This window comes from Panulirus ornatus, chromosome 2 (genome assembly GCF_036320965.1).
Source record: "Panulirus ornatus isolate Po-2019 chromosome 2, ASM3632096v1, whole genome shotgun sequence".
NCBI lineage: Eukaryota > Metazoa > Arthropoda > Malacostraca > Decapoda > Palinuridae > Panulirus > Panulirus ornatus.
Window position 1 is genome coordinate 20,744,554 of NC_092225.1, and position 21,576 is coordinate 20,766,129.

Sequence of the window (21,576 nt, forward strand, 5' to 3'; positions counted from 1 at the left end):
ATGATCAGACAGTGTAGTTGGACAAGGTGTCCACAGTGTGGACCTTCGTACCAGCAAAAACGTCCTTGTGTAGGAAGCCACATGGTGACGTTATCATGTTTTTATCTCCGCTGATGAAGGGATGTCTTACTATTTCTCCTCCAGCAGCTTGGAACTATCGAAATTATGCTGTGCGAAAGGAAGGAAGATTCTGGTCCAATCTGGGAGAAAAATCCGGGATGGCTGGGTGTATTAGCGTTACCTCTAGGCTCTATGATCGTCCCTCGCGGTAGCGCTCCCGTCTGCCACGCAGTGTTAGCTGTGTGTTATACTGTCACAACGCGTGATGATAGACCCGTGCTCTTGCTGTGGGACCTCTATATGATCCGGGTAATGTTACTAGTAAGATCGTAATCATCAGAGGACACTCTTGGCTGGGTGTCTCTGATGGTAAGGTGGCAATAGACTGGATGTTTGTGATAAGGTGACAAAAGACTTATTTCTCTAATGTCTTTTTCTGTTTTGTTTTTTCTTCTGTCATATATGATCGCTCTTCTCCGGCGGTAAGCAAGGTAGCGTCAGGAACAGAAGACTGAGCGTTAGAAGATAAGTCCTCATTTGGCTGCTCTTTCTTTTCCTTTTTTCGGAGAGGATTTCCAGGCCCCTTTTAGTCGTCTTGTACAACACGCAATACATACCTGGGACGCGTTCGTTCTTCCCGATCTGATATTGTATTTACGATAACAGATGGTATATATCCATATGAATATTCTAGACATAAAACATTATTTTAAGTCATTCATGGAACTCCGTGCCCAGAGGTAAACCCCTGCTTTTGCCACGTCAGCAGTAAACCTGTCCCCTACCATGCCAGAGGCGAGTCTTCCCTCCTACATGTTATAGGCTTTCGTGTCCTCCTGCCGTAAGGGGTACCAATACCTTTATCTGTTTTAAGGCAACAACGTCTATACCAACGGCTTATATCCTGTTGTTGCACCGGAGACTAAACCATGACCTTATATACCACACCAACACATCCTGTCTACCTCATTAGGGGCTGTAACCTCCACCCTACTAAGTACCTCCTTTAGAACCTCCACAGTACTTACTTTAGTGCCTATTTATTACCTGCGGTACTAAGTGTCTGCTTTGCTAAAGAGAATACATTCCAGCATTACCGTAATGGAGGTTAGACGCACCTGCTGCAGTACTCCTGACTGTGTACTCCCTTCGTCAGAGCCCAGAGTCGAGGGTAACTATGTCCATATCATAGGCACTTTCCTCAGGCTTACCTATCGACTTCCTTCATCTCCCAGGTAGAGACAGCCAGGTCGCCAGTAAGGCCAGTATCATTCTCCATCTCACGCTACTTGTAGACATTCCTCTCGTCCTGAAATCGAGGGTGTTAGATGTATTGTTTCCTCAGCATCTCCTCCATTCCCTCCCTCCCTCTCTCCCTCCCTCTGTCTTATTAGATCCTCCTCGGTCCTCCACAGGTCTCCATTTCCATCTTGTCTTGGCATCTTGCTTCAGGCATCATGTCCACATTTTCCCCCCAGACCATCTCAACTGTGCCGCTTTAATTTCATTCAGCATTGGACACCCGGCACCAAAACCTACCCTCTTTTTCTTTCTTCTTTAATCATCAAACCACACGGTGTACCTTCCTATAACCATCCTATGGGTCAGTATTTTCCTCCCACCATCCCAGTTGTTGTGCCGCCCTACCATTGTAGGGGATATTGATTCCTCCTCCCATCCCAGAGGGCTCTAACCTTTCTTACCATTTTCTACCATTAGTGCATCACCTGCAGCGTTAGTGTTCGTATCATACCCTGCAGCCAGCGAGTGGCTCTACCATACATACCAGACGCCATGCCTCTCTCCTTACCGCACCAGGGGCCAAAGCTTCCCTCAGCGCCAGAGGCCCCACCTCTCCTCGCAGCTGGAGAGGTTAATTTTTCTCTTACTAATGACGAAGAGGAGGGAATCGCGAGGGGCAGAACGGGGCAAGGGGTGTCAGAGGGAAGAAATAAGGGAGTTGTAAGAGTGAGGGAGAGGAGAATATATAGCATGGCCGCTGCCGAGAACAAGGCTCAGTTTAGTGTATGAAGATGTTTGTGTCGGGCCGTTGTGGTGGCCGGGGGGACACCAGCGACCCCTACAACACCAAGGGTCACCTGGTTAACCTCAGGCTGAGGGAGAGAGAGCGCGCGGGGGTTGAGGGGGTGGTGTCTGGCCTGTGTGTGGGGGGCAAAGCGGCGTATCGTCCTCACGAGCTGGAAACACTGGGTCGATCTTCCTGTAAGCACATCTTATTCATAATGTAGTATTTGCTCTCTCTCTGCTCCGTGGCCTCCTCTTCCCCCCAACTCTCCCTTCCCTCCCTCCAGGACCCCATCCCACACCCACACACCCTCCCCTGCTTGCCTGATGCACGATGCATTGCGCCCCCTTCCGATGTCTGGAGAAAAAACCTGAAATCTTTACGTTACGATATGTCCGATAGTTGGGTCGTGTTACTCGCTAGCAACCAGCAATACCTCACAGGGGTGACGTGTGTTGCTAATGGGCAGTGCTTCGTGCATGGTAGTGATACGTCGTGCATGGTAATATCAGCAGTGCGTCGTGCATGGTAATTCTAGTCATGCGTCGTGCATGGTAATATTTAGCAATGTGTCGTGCATGGTGATAGTGATGCGTCGTGCATGGTAATATTAGCAGTGCGTCGTGCATGGTTTATATTAGCAGTGCGTCGTGCATGGTTTATATTAGTAATGCGTCGTGCATGGTAATGCGTAGTGTATTTGTGAGCGTAGACAGATGGCCAGATAAACAATAGATGAAAAAACTTGGAGGTCGACATTACAGATGTGGCATTTTATTGATTTCTTTTTTTCTTTTCAAAAATAATATTCAAGTCTTGTAATCTCGTCACGGAGCAGCATCTGTGGGGCATCTTCTCATCATTTCCCTCTCGTGGTAATTGTAATGGAATTGAAGTAGATAATGGACGAATTTGGCACAAATTGTGTAAAAAGGATTTTGGATATCAATGATTTCTCCAGGGTGTGGGAAAATAATAAGGCAAGTGAGGCTTACATGAATGATATGAATGACTTTCCCATGTTATTTCAAACCTCAACCTACTGAATAAGAGAGAACATGTGAGGGCTGGCGTGGGTGATAAAGAATTGACCATGTGAGGTTGCACGGCGGGAGTTCAGCTCGGAATGTTCACAATACATACTGGCAGACTGCCTCACCTTCCTCCCACTGATATATATATCAGTTGTAAGTGTGGTAGTGCTGTGCTCTGCTGCTGAAGCTGTATGATCAGCTGTAGTGTGTGTGTGTGTGTGTGTGTGTGTGTGTGTGTGTGTGTGTGTGTGTGAAAAAAAATGACCTTTGGAATAATTCTCTTGACCTTGCCCTACGTACGTACCTAGTGCTAGTCATGGGAAGCCATGCGTCCCTCCTGACGCCCAGTGACACTCATGAGTACTTATTTCTATGTATATGACGAAGGAGATGACCACAAATCAGGTCCACGTCTTAAGAAAATTTAGACAGAAGCCATAACATACACCAGACATGTTTGTGTGTGTGTGTGTGTGTGTGTGTGTGTGTGTCTGAGAGTATTAAGGCAGGATCTAGTGTCCCTCAGATATTGTCTATAATCCTCTAATTTCACCTCTTTTGGTTTACTGATAAGTGCAGTTAGTTTCCTTCGTTGTCAGCGTTAACCCATTCATTAACACGCGCATTTTGACTGCAGTCAAATGAGATTCCAATGATATGCAACGCAATGTTTACATTTTCTTTTCCAAGGCAGAAAAAAAAAGAAAAAGTATTTTCGTTATAGCTGTTTTGGACGACATTCCTCAGGACTTTTAAATGAACGAGGCTGTGAATATACTGCCATACATATACTGCCATACATATACTGCCATACATATACTGCCATACATATACAGGAGGGAACATGACTGTATCGCCAGACACTCCGCCCTCTCTGCCATACTAACTCTAAAAGATATTTCTATCGTCTTTTTTTTGTTTTCATGCATAGATCCTTCTTTTTTTTTATGTAGCACAGTCCTGTATGTACTAGTGGTATATTGGTACTGTATAATGTGATTACTAGTTTGTTTGTCTCGATCGGCCCTTATGGATGGGTAGTTCCCTTGAGGTTTGGAGCAATGTTCACTTGAATATATTTCGTACAAATCCTGTTTCATGTTTGTCGTAATAAAAGGTTGATTTGTATGACTTCAAGCCGATTGACACCGACATGTTTATATCAGTTTTATCACTGAGATGACCAAGAATACATGTTCATATTATATGTAGGATTATTATGATGTCTTATGCATATATTATGGTTCTTTATATAGACTTTATTGGAGTGAAGTGGATCGGTTATTTGATTTATTGTAGAATGTAGTCTCTCTCTCTCTCTCTCTCTCTCTCTCTCTCTCTCTCTCTCTCTCTCTCTCTCTCTCTCTCTCTCTCTCTCTCTCTCATATATATATATATATATATATATATATATATATATATATATATATATCACCCAAAAAGATATTGATTTCAATCAATTTCAGTGTCAGATATGATTTTTTTATATATATATTTTTACGTAGAAACAGTTATGACAAAAAGGTCGTATGAACAATTTCAATGTTTCGTTACGAAATGACTTTTCTTTTTTTTTTTTTCTTTTTAGGGAACTGACCTTTGGAAACGTAATTTGCTTCCAGAGCAAACTATCGTACTCTCTCTCTCTCTCTCTCTCTCTCTCTCTCTCTCTCTCTCTCTCTCTCTCTCTCTCTCTCTCCTCGGAGCCACTATCGACCGTAACTGTACACGGTACAGGTGATTCTAAACAGTCGTTCAAGCAGTCCTGTCTAATATTCCGTCCATACCTCACTGTCCATGGAATCTTTGGACTTTCGTGAAGGCTGCAAATACTGCTTTCGTTGCAGTTGTTATAGAAGGGATTTTGTTATTTGTGTTACAAGATCGTCGTCCTCATGTGTTGGTAGATACGAAGGATAGTGCTTGATGGGTAACAGCGAGGGATAGTGTTTGTATCTGTGGCAGATGCGAAGGATGGTGCTTGTAAGGTGGCAGTTATGAAGGATAGTCCTTATACGGTAGCGGATGTGAAGGATAGTTTTCTACAGTGGCAGAGGTGAAGGATAGTGGTTATACAGTGGTAGAGGTGAAGGAAAGTGCTTGTGTGCAGTGGTAGATGTGGAGGATAGCCCTTACGGTGGTAGATGTGAATGACAGTCAATTTCTTGTTTTTAATTTTTTTTTAGAAGAGTTTTCTGTTCTGGTTTTAGGTTTACTGTGGTGTTTGAGTCCCTGTAGTGTTGTAAGTTTGTGTTCTACCTCCCTCGCGAGTAGGAGAGTGAGGCCCATTTCTCTCTTGTGTTCCCCATCCGTCTGGGGTAAGAAATGTGGTGTTTATGTTGTCTCTGTTGGGTATATCGCCTCTTGCTCTTCTTGTCGAAGTCTGCGTCGTTTTCTTTTCCTCGTGCGAGTTCACCTTTACAGGATATACTGCGGCATTGTCCTCTGATTACTACGTGTGTAGCTGGTAGACCCTTCTACAGTTTATGGCCAGAGACTTGGACACAAACTACAACGCCAGTGAATATAAATAGATCCCTTTTGGGGGATGGGTCTAAACAACTCTGTAACAAATGGCACAACTTATCGTAGATAAGAAGATAACTGAAATTCAAAGATTGTATCCACTTTTTGCCCATAGCCGGTAAACTTGTGTGTGAAAGACTGTTAGCTTATGTTACTAAGGAACATATAATATATATATATATATATATATATATATATATATATATATATATATATATATATATATATATATAGATAGTGAGTATTTGTCCACAAAGAGTCTTTGGTCACTTCTTATCCTTTTGCGCTACCGGTCACAAGATGAGCTTAGGGTACACACAGTAAACTCGCCTCTGACAGCAACACAGATCAGACAGAAGGAACGCCCTAGAGACTCTGTTTGCCTGGGTGTCGGGAAGACGACACACTGCTTAAGGTGGTGCAAACGACGCGGGCTCGCTAAGCGTACCAGCCCTACCGAAGCAGCATGTTCATCCTCCTGAGTATTTACATACGTCGCTTGGATTAACCCTGCCTGTGTTGTCTTCAGTGTGACCTCATATTTTCTTCTACTTTTTCTCTGCAGATGATGTTAAGTGGTAGTAATTAAGTCTTTACGTACTACAGTTTCGGAAGTTCAACAAACGCCCAGCAGGATAGCCGATAGCCATTTCTGAAGTCAGTATGCACGTCTTTGCCATCCCTTCAGAGGTGTACGATAGTTTTTGCAGGGGAAGAGGCAACGCGCGTCCCGGCCGGATCAGGGAGAAAATCCCAGCGGACAAAACTCCAGCAGTCAGAATCCCGGAGAACAAAACTTCAGCGGTCAGAAACCCAGAGGACAAAGCCCTAGGGAGACAGAATTCCATTACAAGTGGAGAACACAGCAACGTCTTTACAAAGAAATTGTTTCTAATTTTGTTTTTAAAGAGAACTCTTAAAGTTTCATAACAGTAAGATTAGTCCTACGATTTCCGGTTACATATGTTTACATGTTCTGTGTTGTTATGGATGAACAACTTGCTCCCTGATCAGTAGCGACGTAAGATTTTTTCTTTTTCTGAAGAACAATAATTATGTGGCATTTATTTATTTTTTTTCAAGTAAATATATGATTTGGACCTGGTGGTGAATCTAGTTATATTGTGTCCTCTCTGGCCAGCCACTGGTCACTGGCTCACAAGGAAGAGAAGATATCTAAGTCATTTTCTCCGGTTTTCCATCAATTGGCATATTTATCATCACTGTCTGTCGTGCAGATTTATGATTAGTTTTTATACTCCGGGTCATCTCGAGTGTTGGTACCGGAAGTCGCAAATTGACCTCGATCGTCTAGGTCACTTTTTGACCTCTGGCGTCGAGGCCACTTGTTGACCTCGGCCTTGTCCAGGTCACTTCGTTGCCCTGAGTACGTCGGGACGACTCTTAAGTATGATGACACAGCCCTTAACCAGACCCTTAAGGGTCAATCAAAGCCACGCCCATCATGCCCAAGGGTCGTACTGTCCTCTTCAACAGGTTAAGGTCAGGGTCGAGGGAAACTCTTGTAAACTCAACAAAGTTTGATGAAGATTCGAGGTGACTTAAGAAATTTGTATATCGGGAAAGCGAAAGTTCAGAGTGTAGGTAGGCCTGACCTGGTGAGTCCTGGGTTTCTGTCAGTAGGTAGACCTGGTGAGTCATGGGTTACTGTCAGTAGGTAGTCCTGGTAAGTCCTGGGTTACTGTCAGTAGGTAGTCTTGGTGAGTCCTGGGTTACTGTCAGTAGGTAGACCTGGTGAGTCATGGGTTTCTGTCAGTAGGTAGACCTGGTGAGTCCTGGGTTACTGTCAGTAGGTAGACCTGGTGAGTCCTGGGTTACTGTCAGTAGGTAGACCTGGTGATTCCTGGGCTACTGTCAGTAGGTAGACCAGGTGAGTCATGGGTTTCTGTTAGTAGGTAGTCCTGGTGAGTCCTGGGTTACTGTCAGTAGGTAGACCTGGCGAGTCCTGGGTTACTGTCAGTAGGTAGACCTGGTGAGTCCTGGGTTACTGTCTGTAGATAGACCTGGTAGACCTGGTGAGTCGTGGGTTAGTCAGTATGTAGACCCATAGTGTCCTGGGTTACTGTTAGTAAGCCTTATAAGTCTGTAATCATTCTTTCAAACAGTGTTTGTAGCGTCTGTTGCTGATTCATTAATAAGTCATTAGCTTCATTTGATGTACAGAACAAAGAGACTTGATTTTAATCGCCATTCTTGGTCATTTTTTTTTATGAGGTTGTTTTTATAAAGGACGCGAGAGACTGATTGTAGAAGGTATGGGATTCTGTTCACTTAGGCAGTGAGCGTCGCAATTTGTTTACAGCAGAAGTGTAGCATTCTGTGATTGGACGTTCTGTGTATGTAAGGGAGGCTCTGATTGGTCAAATACTGCCAAAGTATCGCTTCATTTTACTCGTATGTCGTATAAACTTTAGGAAGAAGAATTAAAAGAAACGAAAATCTATACCATTATCAAGATAATTCTTTAACCAACTGATACCTAGAGATATTGACAAATTCAATTTTAGCATTTAGGCAACATACAAACAAAACTTCAATGTTTATATAAACGGAATTTAGCAGACGCTGTACTGAACACATGTATCCTTGTTGTAGCGTAATGTTTCCAGTTCATTTCTATCAACAAAACAAATTACATTGAAATGTAACTTTGGTAATTCTGCATTGTTTGATTGGTGGCGGGGGGATTGTTTTGTTTGTTTGCTTGTGTGTGTGTGTGTGTGTGTGTGTGTGTGTGTGTAATTACTATCTGATTAATGCTTGTGTTACGGGAAGAAAAATGACACGTTACCTCCTCTCTTAACCTTGTATATATGTACCATGTCTTTACTTTTACGTGTGTGTGTGTGTGTGTGTGTGTACACACACACCAGCGTAAGCCAGGTACCCATTTATCAACCAAATCCAAGGAGAGGGTGAACTCTTAGGTTGGGTGTAGGCCAACTGCCCACGCCTAGGATTCGAACCAATATAGTGGGGAAGGTTAAGTTAGGAGAGCATAACTCTCCCAGGCTGCTGCTGTCTACAACCTACTGACACGGAGGGGATTGTAAGATGGTTCCGGCCGGCATCACTTCATCACTTGTAAGTCAGAAGGGTAGTACTTCCCTGGGCGGATGCTGTCTACTACAACCTAGTACTTACAATTGATTATATTAATGGTTTCGCGCCCAGAGCACCTTGACGGGAACCACAGCATTTTGCAACACATCTTTCTCATGCTTCTTTCTCTTGTTCGAACACAATTGAAATCAGATCGATTTTATTGCAAATATTAATTTACAATAATACCTGGTATTTTAGTGCGGTTCAGATGCTGCAAAAGCTTAAAAAAGAATGCATAGAAAATTAACGTAAATCCTCTCGCATGTTTTGCGTTTTAATATTATTTTCAAAAATTCTGAGTATTACTGTAAACAAAATTTGCTGTGGTTGGTATACATTATTTTATTGTTTTTGTTGTGAGTAATAGGCTCTTTGATGTTGTACACAGAAAGTGATAAAGTTGTACCATATTTTTAACCATGTAATATGAGTGTACGAAATTTAACAGTAAAACGTCCTTTGTAATACTATGACAGTTACGCCACCCAGTTTATTATTTCTATTCGAAGATAAAAGTTTTCATTATGTTTAGTCATATTGTGTTTAGTGATTCTGTTTTTTTTTTTTTTTTTAGCAACGATGTCGTTCGGTCTTTTATAGCAAGGAAAATAAGCATTCGGAACCTTTTTTTTTTTTTTTCATAGGCGTTATTTAAGCGCCCTTTCCGGGTACCCCGTATCTCTGTTGACATACATTCTGCTAGGCTTGCTCAGGCGTGCCGATCACGGGCCTTTAGACTAACCTTACCAACCTCTTCCTCTCCAGATTGTCGGGTTTAGGGAGAGCACATAAGAGGCTGGAAGTTACCCGTGCCATCAGACTGACGGTTGAATAAATTAAGGCTTCGACTCGTATCGGATCTGCTCGAGTTTGGAAACTGTGTTGTCACACAGACAGACTTCTGCCAGGGTTTGAAAATTTGGCCTAATTATTTCAGTATTTACACGGAAAATGTCTTTCCTGTGGTTGGGTGTCGTTATAGAAAATAGGGAAATATTTACTGAAATATTAACATTCATTTGTGATTATTTCCAACCGTTTATGTTTTGTGATGTGAAGAGCGATGGCAGCGAAGGAAGGGAGGAGAGTTGGATCTTGGCGAGGCTATCCGGTGTTATCAGTGGAAGAGAAACGTTCGATGCACTTGAGAAAATTTCTTCTAAACTTAGTCAGTTATTGCCACAATTTCATACAGTTGATTACAGTGTAATGTTGATGTGGCCCTCATCTTTCGTGTCACTTCATGGTATACGTTAGGTAAGCGTTGTTCCCATGAAAAGATGATGTTTGGTGTTTTACAGTAGTTTCAACCATACACAGATGTTAACAATTACATACCATCGCAAAGAAACATCTTTTAGAGGAAGAATGATTGACAATTGAAAATCGCGTAAATGAATAGGGCTTCAATTTGGGATTTCAAGATGTCGTATATATGTGTTTAAAGTGGAGAGAATGCTGCACCAGCTGAAGTCAGGAGAGACGAGAGCTGCTTAAGACCAGATGATAAGGACTGCGGTAACAACAAATCCCCTTAACAAATTCACCCGCTTTTAAAACAGGCTTTTAAGGTCGATATTTCAGCAAGGCAGGTCATGCGACGATTTTCCTAGACAAGGGACGTCATCAGACAACTCCGAGTGTGAGTCACAGTAAGTACGAACAGAGAGGTATTGCGATTGACTGCTTCACTGTGCAAGACGGTACAGTACATTGACCAAGGAATGGACTTCTGTGACAAAATATGATTCCTGGCAAGAACTGATACAAAGTTTGCCCAGGAATATATATATATATATATATATATATATATATATATATATATATATATATATGGAGTTGGGAATAGACCAGGGTACATCAGTATATGTACATGGCATAGATGATTTCACTCTTGTATACGGACGGATCACATGAGTACTGTATTAGTAAATCGTTTGAGAAAATCTTGCTTCCTTCAGCGCGAGCTTGAGGTCTTCCATAGCCGGAAAGGATTATGTTTTCATGCAAGACCGAAGCCCCCATTCATTCGTCTCGAGCGGTGCAGCGCTGTGGTTCAGTGAGCCCCAACACATCGACCTCCCGGCTGGCCAAGTGAGGGATGTGATACGAGTCCAGCTGGAAATGTTGAGGTCACAATAGAGTGAATTCTTCAGATGCATCTGGAGGACGAACATCATGAGCCTTGATACAGCGTCCTTATCGAGGCTCGGTGGGGTCGCTGAGAGGGTCGTTCCAGAAAGCTTGTGTCTGGAGCGCTGGAATCCAGGCCAAGATTTCTATAACCTGATGTAGAAAAAGTGAAGAAGGCTGGACTAGATATTGTAAAGTGAATCGTATTTTAAATGTTTTCATAAAATTTAACTGTTTATTTCACCGTGAATTGTGAAGGTAATATAATCTTTCATTTGTAACAATTCAAACAGTCTTTTATATTATAGTTTATACTCCTATCATAACTGAAATGTGACATAAAGAAAATTAAAAGCATCTCTTCGTGCCTTGTCCTGAGAGGTGCTCTCGAGAACATAAGATGTCATCATCGTCTTCGCTTTTCTCATATCTTATTATCAGTTTAGCCCCTATTGTGATTGTATTTCGTATCATAATGTGGATAAGAAATAAAAAAAAAGTGATTGAAAACATACATTTCATCGCACTGTATGCAACAATCAAGAGAAGTGAAAATTTATACATATTCTAAACATAATTTGGTTTATGGGATGACTTCTAATTTTATCTTCATATTTTGTTATATTTATTTGAAGTTCCATGCACGTGTGTGAAGTTGCATGTTTCAAAAACATTGTTCATTGATTTCGACATCTGAAATAACGAAACACAATGAAACAGGATGGAAATTACTCGTATATCAATACGTGATAGAAATGTTCAAAAACATTGCGTTAGAAAACTAGCTTACACTTTAAATAAGAAAGGCAGTTAATAACTAGCGTGATAGGCTATAAAAATGCGAGTTGGAATTTAACCCAATTATGAGGAGGTGGAAGTAATATGTTTCTATTTTCGAATCTGTTCTGAATTATGGAACAGTGCTGGATTATTCACCGTTGTTTGGTAGGTTATTCCACGTTCTGAAACCCCTTTATCTCTGCTGGAATAGGACGGTGTTTCGGTTTTATGCCAGGAACGGCATGGATTGTGTGGTGATGTTGGATTGAAAATACCTTTTTGGGCACGGTAGTGTTTGACATTCGGATTGACGCTGGTACCGTGGGATTAGGTAGGTAGATGGAGCAAGAGGATCCTTAGAGAGTGGATACATTAGATAGATGGAACGAGAGAGTCTTTGGAGAGTAGATATACTTAGATGGAGCAAGAGGATCCTCGGAGAGTAGATATACTTAGGTAGATGGAGCAAGAGGATCCTTAGAGAGTGGATATATTGAGATAGATGGAACGAGAAGGTCTTTGGAGAGTAGATATACTTAGATGGAGCAAGAGGATCCTTGGAGAGTAGATATACTTAGGTGGATGAAACAAGAGGATCCTTGGAGAGAGGATATACTTAGATGGTGCAAGAGGATTCCATAGAGTGGATATACTTCAGGGAGATGAAACAAGGGGATCCCTAGAGAGTGGATAAACGTAGATAAATGGAACAAGAGGTTCCCTTGAGAGTGGTTGTACGTAGATAGAATAGCTTGCCTGGTAAGTGGAAAATTATTCCTTATAGACAATTTGTTAAAATTCTAGTTTCTGTCTTTTCGGCTAGATTACAGTAGGCTGCGAGTCCCATCCACAGGCTGAACCCCGGCACACCAACTGCACGTTCAGGTGGAGAAGATAGTTATGTAATGTCAGAAAGGGCGATTGCAGGCTGTAATAGTGGGTTGCAGACCAACCTGATTAGTAAATCAGTGGCTACCACAGTCCCAACCCATGAATAAGTCGAGGATTACCAACCACGTCTACAGTAGCGACCGTAGAAACTGGTATACGTAATTGTGCGGTGGGGCTCACACAACCGCCCGCCACCCCCAGTATTTGCTGTCATAAATCTAAGCGGAGGTTTGTTGAGTGCTGGAGGTCGGGCGTAACTGTCCCCGCCCGACCTGTCATTACGAGCCAGTGGCAGCCAGTTTATTTATGTAATAATACCAGTAATTTGTTGTCGTAGGAGTCTCTCTATCTCTCTCTCTCTCTCTCTCTACACACCCACCCACCCACCCTTCCTCCCTCCCTCCCTCTTACTGCAGGTTTAACATTGGTTGGCTCACCGCTGACCTCGCAGGCTGGCGGGGGACGGACGGAAGCTAGGATGTACAGGAGGTATAAGAGAAGCCTCAGCCACAGACATTTTGATTACCCCCAGCTCTCTCTCTCTCTCTCTCTCTCTCTCTCTCTCTCTCTCTCTCTCTCTCTCTCTCTCTATCTATCTATCTATCTATCTATCTATCTATCTATCTTCATCGACTGCCGTGGACCAGAAGGTAACGTGACTGTTTCTAAGCTACAGATGTGCGAGCGGTACTGGTGAAGTGAGCCAATTCAAGCTTTTCTGGATCCCGTCTCACACACAGGTGTCTGAAAGCGTGGTAGAAGTTGGTGCCTTAACCAAACATTTATTATATAAGTTGTGGAACACAATATTGGGCTGGCGAACGTTGGAGAAAATTGAATTCGGAAAAGAACTACATTATGAATCTGAAGTTAGAGGGAAGACTGTGTGTGTATAGAACAGATCCATAGCCCATCATAATGATATGTAAGACACGTGTTTGGAGAAAGTGATAAGGTCAGTAGACTGCATAATGTAGTCAGCGCTGGATGAAACCCTGGGGAGAGAGGACACAGCTCCATGCTATTAATATTTGAGATCGTATCCTCTCTCTCCGCGCGACCTAAATAGATCCAGTACCGCATGAAGGCAATATTACCTGACGTAGTGAATCATCTCTGGCCACTGCGGTCTGACGAAGACCCTCAGTGACCTCTGTAATCCTTTTGCGCCATCGCTCACAGGACGAGCACGGCCGCCATGATGAATTAGCTGCTCTCTCGCCAGCAAAATTGAATTGGAGTGGAAGTAAGAGAGAGGGATGAATGAAGAGGGAAAGGGTATGAAAAATCCCAAAAGAAGGGACGGAAGATTGGGGAGAGGGCGAAATGACCGAAAGGAAGGGACAAGAGAGAAACTTTAGAGGAGACAGTGATGGGGAAGAGGGAAAGTGAACTGGATATAATGTGTAATATGAATAGGAGTGAGGAAGGTCGAAGGGGAAGAGTCTGTACCTTACAGCATCTGGAAACAGAGAGCCGACCACCCAGCTACCGAGCCAGTAGACCAGCTGGCCAACCCTCCAGCTAACTAGCTTGCGAGCCAGTAGACCAGCTGGCTAACCTTCTAGTTACCCAGATACCGAGCCAATAGACCAGCTGGCTTACCCTCCAAATAGCTAACTCTCCAAACAGCCAGCTACTTAGCTAGTACACCAGCTGGCTAATCCTCCAAATAGCTGACTCTCCAAACAGCCAGCTTCTGAGCCAGTAAACCAGCTGGCTAACTCTCCAAACAGCCAGCTTCTGAGCCAGTAAACCAGCTGGCTAACTCTCCAAACAGCCAGCTTCTGAGCCAGTAAACCAGCTGGCTAACTCTCCAAACAGCCAGCTTCTGAGCCAGTAAACCAGCTGGCTAACTCTCCAAACAGCCAGCTTCTGAGCCAGTAAACCAGCTGGCTAACTCTCCAAACAGCCAGCTTCTGAGCCAGTAAACCAGCTGGCTAACTCTCCAAACAGCCAGCTTCTGAGCCAGTAAACCAGCTGGCTAACTCTCCAAACAGCCAGCTTCTGAGCCAGTAAACCAGCTGGCTAACTCTCCAAACAGCCAGCTTCTGAGCCAGTAAACCAGCTGGCTAACTCTCCAAACAGCCAGCTTCTGAGCCAGTAAACCAGCTGGCTAACTCTCCAAACAGCCAGCTTCTGAGCCAGTAAACCAGCTGGCTAACTCTCCAAACAGCCAGCTTCTGAGCCAGTAAACCAGCTGGCTAACTCTCCAAACAGCCAGCTTCTGAGCCAGTAAACCAGCTGGCTAACTCTCCAAACAGCCAGCTTCTGAGCCAGTAAACCAGCTGGCTAACTCTCCAAACAGCCAGCTTCTGAGCCAGTAAACCAGCTGGCTAACTCTCCAAACAGCCAGCTTCTGAGCCAGTAAACCAGCTGGCTAACTCTCCAAACAGCCAGCTTCTGAGCCAGTAAACCAGCTGGCTAACTCTCCAAACAGCCAGCTTCTGAGCCAGTAAACCAGCTGGCTAACTCTCCAAACAGCCAGCTTCTGAGCCAGTAAACCAGCTGGCTAACTCTCCAAACAGCCAGCTTCTGAGCCAGTAAACCAGCTGGCTAACTCTCCAAACAGCCAGCTTCTGAGCCAGTAAACCAGCTGGCTAACTCTCCAAACAGCCAGCTTCTGAGCCAGTAAACCAGCTGGCTAACTCTCCAAACAGCCAGCTTCTGAGCCAGTAAACCAGCTGGCTAACTCTCCAAACAGCCAGCTTCTGAGCCAGTAAACCAGCTGGCTAACTCTCCAAACAGCCAGCTTCTGAGCCAGTAAACCAGCTGGCTAATCCTCCAAATAGCTGACTCTCCAAACAGCCAGCTTCTGAGCCAGTAAACCAGCTGGCTAACTCTCCAAACAGCCAGCTTCTGAGCCAGTAAACCAGCTGGCTAACTCTCCAAACAGCCAGCTTCTGAGCCAGTAAACCAGCTGGCTAACTCTCCAAACAGCCAGCTTCTGAGCCAGTAAACCAGCTGGCTAACTCTCCAAACAGCCAGCTTCTGAGCCAGTAAACCAGCTGGCTAACTCTCCAAACAGCCAGCTTCTGAGCCAGTAAACCAGCTGGCTAACTCTCCAAACAGCCAGCTTCTGAGCCAGTAAACCAGCTGGCTAACTCTCCAAACAGCCAGCTTCTGAGCCAGTAAACCAGCTGGCTAACTCTCCAAACAGCCAGCTTCTGAGCCAGTAAACCAGCTGGCTAACTCTCCAAACAGCCAGCTTCTGAGCCAGTAAACCAGCTGGCTAACTCTCCAAACAGCCAGCTTCTGAGCCAGTAAACCAGCTGGCTAACTCTCCAAACAGCCAGCTTCTGAGCCAGTAAACCAGCTGGCTAACTCTCCAAACAGCCAGCTTCTGAGCCAGTAAACCAGCTGGCTAACTCTCCAAACAGCCAGCTTCTGAGCCAGTAAACCAGCTGGCTAACTCTCCAAACAGCCAGCTTCTGAGCCAGTAAACCAGCTGGCTAACTCTCCAAACAGCCAGCTTCTGAGCCAGTAAACCAGCTGGCTAACTCTCCAAACAGCCAGCTTCTGAGCCAGTAAACCAGCTGGCTAACTCTCCAAACAGCCAGCTTCTGAGCCAGTAAACCAGCTGGCTAACTCTCCAAACAGCCAGCTTCTGAGCCAGTAAACCAGCTGGCTAACTCTCCAAACAGCCAGCTTCTGAGCCAGTAAACCAGCTGGCTAACTCTCCAAACAGCCAGCTTCTGAGCCAGTAAACCAGCTGGCTAACTCTCCAAACAGCCAGCTTCTGAGCCAGTAAACCAGCTGGCTAACTCTCCAAACAGCCAGCTTCTGAGCCAGTAAACCAGCTGGCTAACTCTCCAAACAGCCAGCTTCTGAGCCAGTAAACCAGCTGGCTAACTCTCCAAACAGCCAGCTTCTGAGCCAGTAAACCAGCTGGCTAACTCTCCAAACAGCCAGCTTCTGAGCCAGTAAACCAGCTGGCTAACTCTCCAAACAGCCAGCTTCTGAGCCAGTAAACCAGCTGGCTAACTCTCCAAACAGCCAGCTTCTGAGCCAGTAAACCAGCTGGCTAACTCTCCAAACAGCCAGCTTCTGAGCCAGTAAACCAGCTGGCTAACTCTCCAAACAGCCAGCTTCTGAGCCAGTAAACCAGCTGGCTAACTCTCCAAACAGCCAGCTTCTGAGCCAGTAAACCAGCTGGCTAACTCTCCAAACAGCCAGCTTCTGAGCCAGTAAACCAGCTGGCTAACTCTCCAAACAGCCAGCTTCTGAGCCAGTAAACCAGCTGGCTAACTCTCCAAACAGCCAGCTTCTGAGCCAGTAAACCAGCTGGCTAACTCTCCAAACAGCCAGCTTCTGAGCCAGTAAACCAGCTGGCTAACTCTCCAAACAGCCAGCTTCTGAGCCAGTAAACCAGCTGGCTAACTCTCCAAACAGCCAGCTTCTGAGCCAGTAAACCAGCTGGCTAACTCTCCAAACAGCCAGCTTCTGAGCCAGTAAACCAGCTGGCTAACTCTCCAAACAGCCAGCTTCTGAGCCAGTAAACCAGCTGGCTAACTCTCCAAACAGCCAGCTTCTGAGCCAGTAAACCAGCTGGCTAACTCTCCAAACAGCCAGCTTCTGAGCCAGTAAACCAGCTGGCTAACTCTCCAAACAGCCAGCTTCTGAGCCAGTAAACCAGCTGGCTAACTCTCCAAACAGCCAGCTTCTGAGCCAGTAAACCAGCTGGCTAACTCTCCAAACAGCCAGCTTCTGAGCCAGTAAACCAGCTGGCTAACTCTCCAAACAGCCAGCTTCTGAGCCAGTAAACCAGCTGGCTAACTCTCCAAACAGCCAGCTTCTGAGCCAGTAAACCAGCTGGCTAACTCTCCAAACAGCCAGCTTCTGAGCCAGTAAACCAGCTGGCTAACTCTCCAAACAGCCAGCTTCTGAGCCAGTAAACCAGCTGGCTAACTCTCCAAACAGCCAGCTTCTGAGCCAGTAAACCAGCTGGCTAACTCTCCAAACAGCCAGCTTCTGAGCCAGTAAACCAGCTGGCTAACTCTCCAAACAGCCAGCTTCTGAGCCAGTAAACCAGCTGGCTAACTCTCCAAACAGCCAGCTTCTGAGCCAGTAAACCAGCTGGCTAACTCTCCAAACAGCCAGCTTCTGAGCCAGTAAACCAGCTGGCTAACTCTCCAAACAGCCAGCTTCTGAGCCAGTAAACCAGCTGGCTAACTCTCCAAACAGCCAGCTTCTGAGCCAGTAAACCAGCTGGCTAACTCTCCAAACAGCCAGCTTCTGAGCCAGTAAACCAGCTGGCTAACTCTCCAAACAGCCAGCTTCTGAGCCAGTAAACCAGCTGGCTAACTCTCCAAACAGCCAGCTTCTGAGCCAGTAAACCAGCTGGCTAACTCTCCAAACAGCCAGCTTCTGAGCCAGTAAACCAGCTGGCTAACTCTCCAAACAGCCAGCTTCTGAGCCAGTAAACCAGCTGGCTAACTCTCCAAACAGCCAGCTTCTGAGCCAGTAAACCAGCTGGCTAACTCTCCAAACAGCCAGCTTCTGAGCCAGTAAACCAGCTGGCTAACTCTCCAAACAGCCAGCTTCTGAGCCAGTAAACCAGCTGGCTAACTCTCCAAACAGCCAGCTTCTGAGCCAGTAAACCAGCTGGCTAACTCTCCAAACAGCCAGCTTCTGAGCCAGTAAACCAGCTGGCTAACTCTCCAAACAGCCAGCTTCTGAGCCAGTAAACCAGCTGGCTAACTCTCCAAACAGCCAGCTTCTGAGCCAGTAAACCAGCTGGCTAACTCTCCAAACAGCCAGCTTCTGAGCCAGTAAACCAGCTGGCTAACTCTCCAAACAGCCAGCTTCTGAGCCAGTAAACCAGCTGGCTAACTCTCCAAACAGCCAGCTTCTGAGCCAGTAAACCAGCTGGCTAACTCTCCAAACAGCCAGCTTCTGAGCCAGTAAACCAGCTGGCTAACTCTCCAAACAGCCAGCTTCTGAGCCAGTAAACCAGCTGGCTAACTCTCCAAACAGCCAGCTTCTGAGCCAGTAAACCAGCTGGCTAACTCTCCAAACAGCCAGCTTCTGAGCCAGTAAACCAGCTGGCTAACTCTCCAAACAGCCAGCTTCTGAGCCAGTAAACCAGCTGGCTAACTCTCCAAACAGCCAGCTTCTGAGCCAGTAAACCAGCTGGCTAACTCTCCAAACAGCCAGCTTCTGAGCCAGTAAACCAGCTGGCTAACTCTCCAAACAGCCAGCTTCTGAGCCAGTAAACCAGCTGGCTAACTCTCCAAACAGCCAGCTTCTGAGCCAGTAAACCAGCTGGCTAACTCTCCAAACAGCCAGCTTCTGAGCCAGTAAACCAGCTGGCTAACTCTCCAAACAGCCAGCTTCTGAGCCAGTAAACCAGCTGGCTAACTCTCCAAACAGCCAGCTTCTGAGCCAGTAAACCAGCTGGCTAACTCTCCAAACAGCCAGCTTCTGAGCCAGTAAACCAGCTGGCTAACTCTCCAAACAGCCAGCTTCTGAGCCAGTAAACCAGCTGGCTAACTCTCCAAACAGCCAGCTTCTGAGCCAGTAAACCAGCTGGCTAACTCTCCAAACAGCCAGCTTCTGAGCCAGTAAACCAGCTGGCTAACTCTCCAAACAGCCAGCTTCTGAGCCAGTAAACCAGCTGGCTAACTCTCCAAACAGCCAGCTTCTGAGCCAGTAAACCAGCTGGCTAACTCTCCAAACAGCCAGCTTCTGAGCCAGTAAACCAGCTGGCTAACTCTCCAAACAGCCAGCTTCTGAGCCAGTAAACCAGCTGGCTAACTCTCCAAACAGCCAGCTTCTGAGCCAGTAAACCAGCTGGCTAACTCTCCAAACAGCCAGCTTCTGAGCCAGTAAACCAGCTGGCTAACTCTCCAAACAGCCAGCTTCTGAGCCAGTAAACCAGCTGGCTAACTCTCCAAACAGCCAGCTTCTGAGCCAGTAAACCAGCTGGCTAACTCTCCAAACAGCCAGCTTCTGAGCCAGTAAACCAGCTGGCTAACTCTCCAAACAGCCAGCTTCTGAGCCAGTAAACCAGCTGGCTAACTCTCCAAACAGCCAGCTTCTGAGCCAGTAAACCAGCTGGCTAACTCTCCAAACAGCCAGCTTCTGAGCCAGTAAACCAGCTGGCTAACTCTCCAAACAGCCAGCTTCTGAGCCAGTAAACCAGCTGGCTAACTCTCCAAACAGCCAGCTTCTGAGCCAGTAAACCAGCTGGCTAACTCTCCAAACAGCCAGCTTCTGAGCCAGTAAACCAGCTGGCTAACTCTCCAAACAGCCAGCTTCTGAGCCAGTAAACCAGCTGGCTAACTCTCCAAACAGCCAGCTTCTGAGCCAGTAAACCAGCTGGCTAACTCTCCAAACAGCCAGCTTCTGAGCCAGTAAACCAGCTGGCTAACTCTCCAAACAGCCAGCTTCTGAGCCAGTAAACCAGCTGGCTAACTCTCCAAACAGCCAGCTTCTGAGCCAGTAAACCAGCTGGCTAACTCTCCAAACAGCCAGCTTCTGAGCCAGTAAACCAGCTGGCTAACTCTCCAAACAGCCAGCTTCTGAGCCAGTAAACCAGCTGGCTAACTCTCCAAACAGCCAGCTTCTGAGCCAGTAAACCAGCTGGCTAACTCTCCAAACAGCCAGCTTCTGAGCCAGTAAACCAGCTGGCTAACTCTCCAAACAGCCAGCTTCTGAGCCAGTAAACCAGCTGGCTAACTCTCCAAACAGCCAGCTTCTGAGCCAGTAAACCAGCTGGCTAACTCTCCAAACAGCCAGCTTCTGAGCCAGTAAACCAGCTGGCTAACTCTCCAAACAGCCAGCTTCTGAGCCAGTAAACCAGCTGGCTAACTCTCCAAACAGCCAGCTTCTGAGCCAGTAAACCAGCTGGCTAACTCTCCAAACAGCCAGCTTCTGAGCCAGTAAACCAGCTGGCTAACTCTCCAAACAGCCAGCTTCTGAGCCAGTAAACCAGCTGGCTAACTCTCCAAACAGCCAGCTTCTGAGCCAGTAAACCAGCTGGCTAACTCTCCAAACAGCCAGCTTCTGAGCCAGTAAACCAGCTGGCTAACTCTCCAAACAGCCAGCTTCTGAGCCAGTAAACCAGCTGGCTAACTCTCCAAACAGCCAGCTTCTGAGCCAGTAAACCAGCTGGCTAACTCTCCAAACAGCCAGCTTCTGAGCCAGTAAACCAGCTGGCTAACTCTCCAAACAGCCAGCTTCTGAGCCAGTAAACCAGCTGGCTAACTCTCCAAACAGCCAGCTTCTGAGCCAGTAAACCAGCTGGCTAACTCTCCAAACAGCCAGCTTCTGAGCCAGTAAACCAGCTGGCTAACTCTCCAAACAGCCAGCTTCTGAGCCAGTAAACCAGCTGGCTAACTCTCCAAACAGCCAGCTTCTGAGCCAGTAAACCAGCTGGCTAACTCTCCAAACAGCCAGCTTCTGAGCCAGTAAACCAGCTGGCTAACTCTCCAAACAGCCAGCTTCTGAGCCAGTAAACCAGCTGGCTAACTCTCCAAACAGCCAGCTTCTGAGCCAGTAAACCAGCTGGCTAACTCTCCAAACAGCCAGCTTCTGAGCCAGTAAACCAGCTGGCTAACTCTCCAAACAGCCAGCTTCTGAGCCAGTAAACCAGCTGGCTAACTCTCCAAACAGCCAGCTTCTGAGCCAGTAAACCAGCTGGCTAACTCTCCAAACAGCCAGCTTCTGAGCCAGTAAACCAGCTGGCTAACTCTCCAAACAGCCAGCTTCTGAGCCAGTAAACCAGCTGGCTAACTCTCCAAACAGCCAGCTTCTGAGCCAGTAAACCAGCTGGCTAACTCTCCAAACAGCCAGCTTCTGAGCCAGTAAACCAGCTGGCTAACTCTCCAAACAGCCAGCTTCTGAGCCAGTAAACCAGCTGGCTAACTCTCCAAACAGCCAGCTTCTGAGCCAGTAAACCAGCTGGCTAACTCTCCAAACAGCCAGCTTCTGAGCCAGTAAACCAGCTGGCTAACTCTCCAAACAGCCAGCTTCTGAGCCAGTAAACCAGCTGGCTAA

The 21,576-nt window shown here is 46.0% G+C and overlaps 1 protein-coding gene across 11 annotated transcripts in view; it reads left to right on the plus strand.

Annotated features, from left to right (window-relative positions):
- The window catches only part of LOC139754027 (discoidin domain-containing receptor tyrosine kinase B-like), a 466,979-nt gene that overhangs the window by 276,268 nt on the left and 169,135 nt on the right, over window positions 1-21,576 (plus strand). The window lies entirely within an intron of this gene.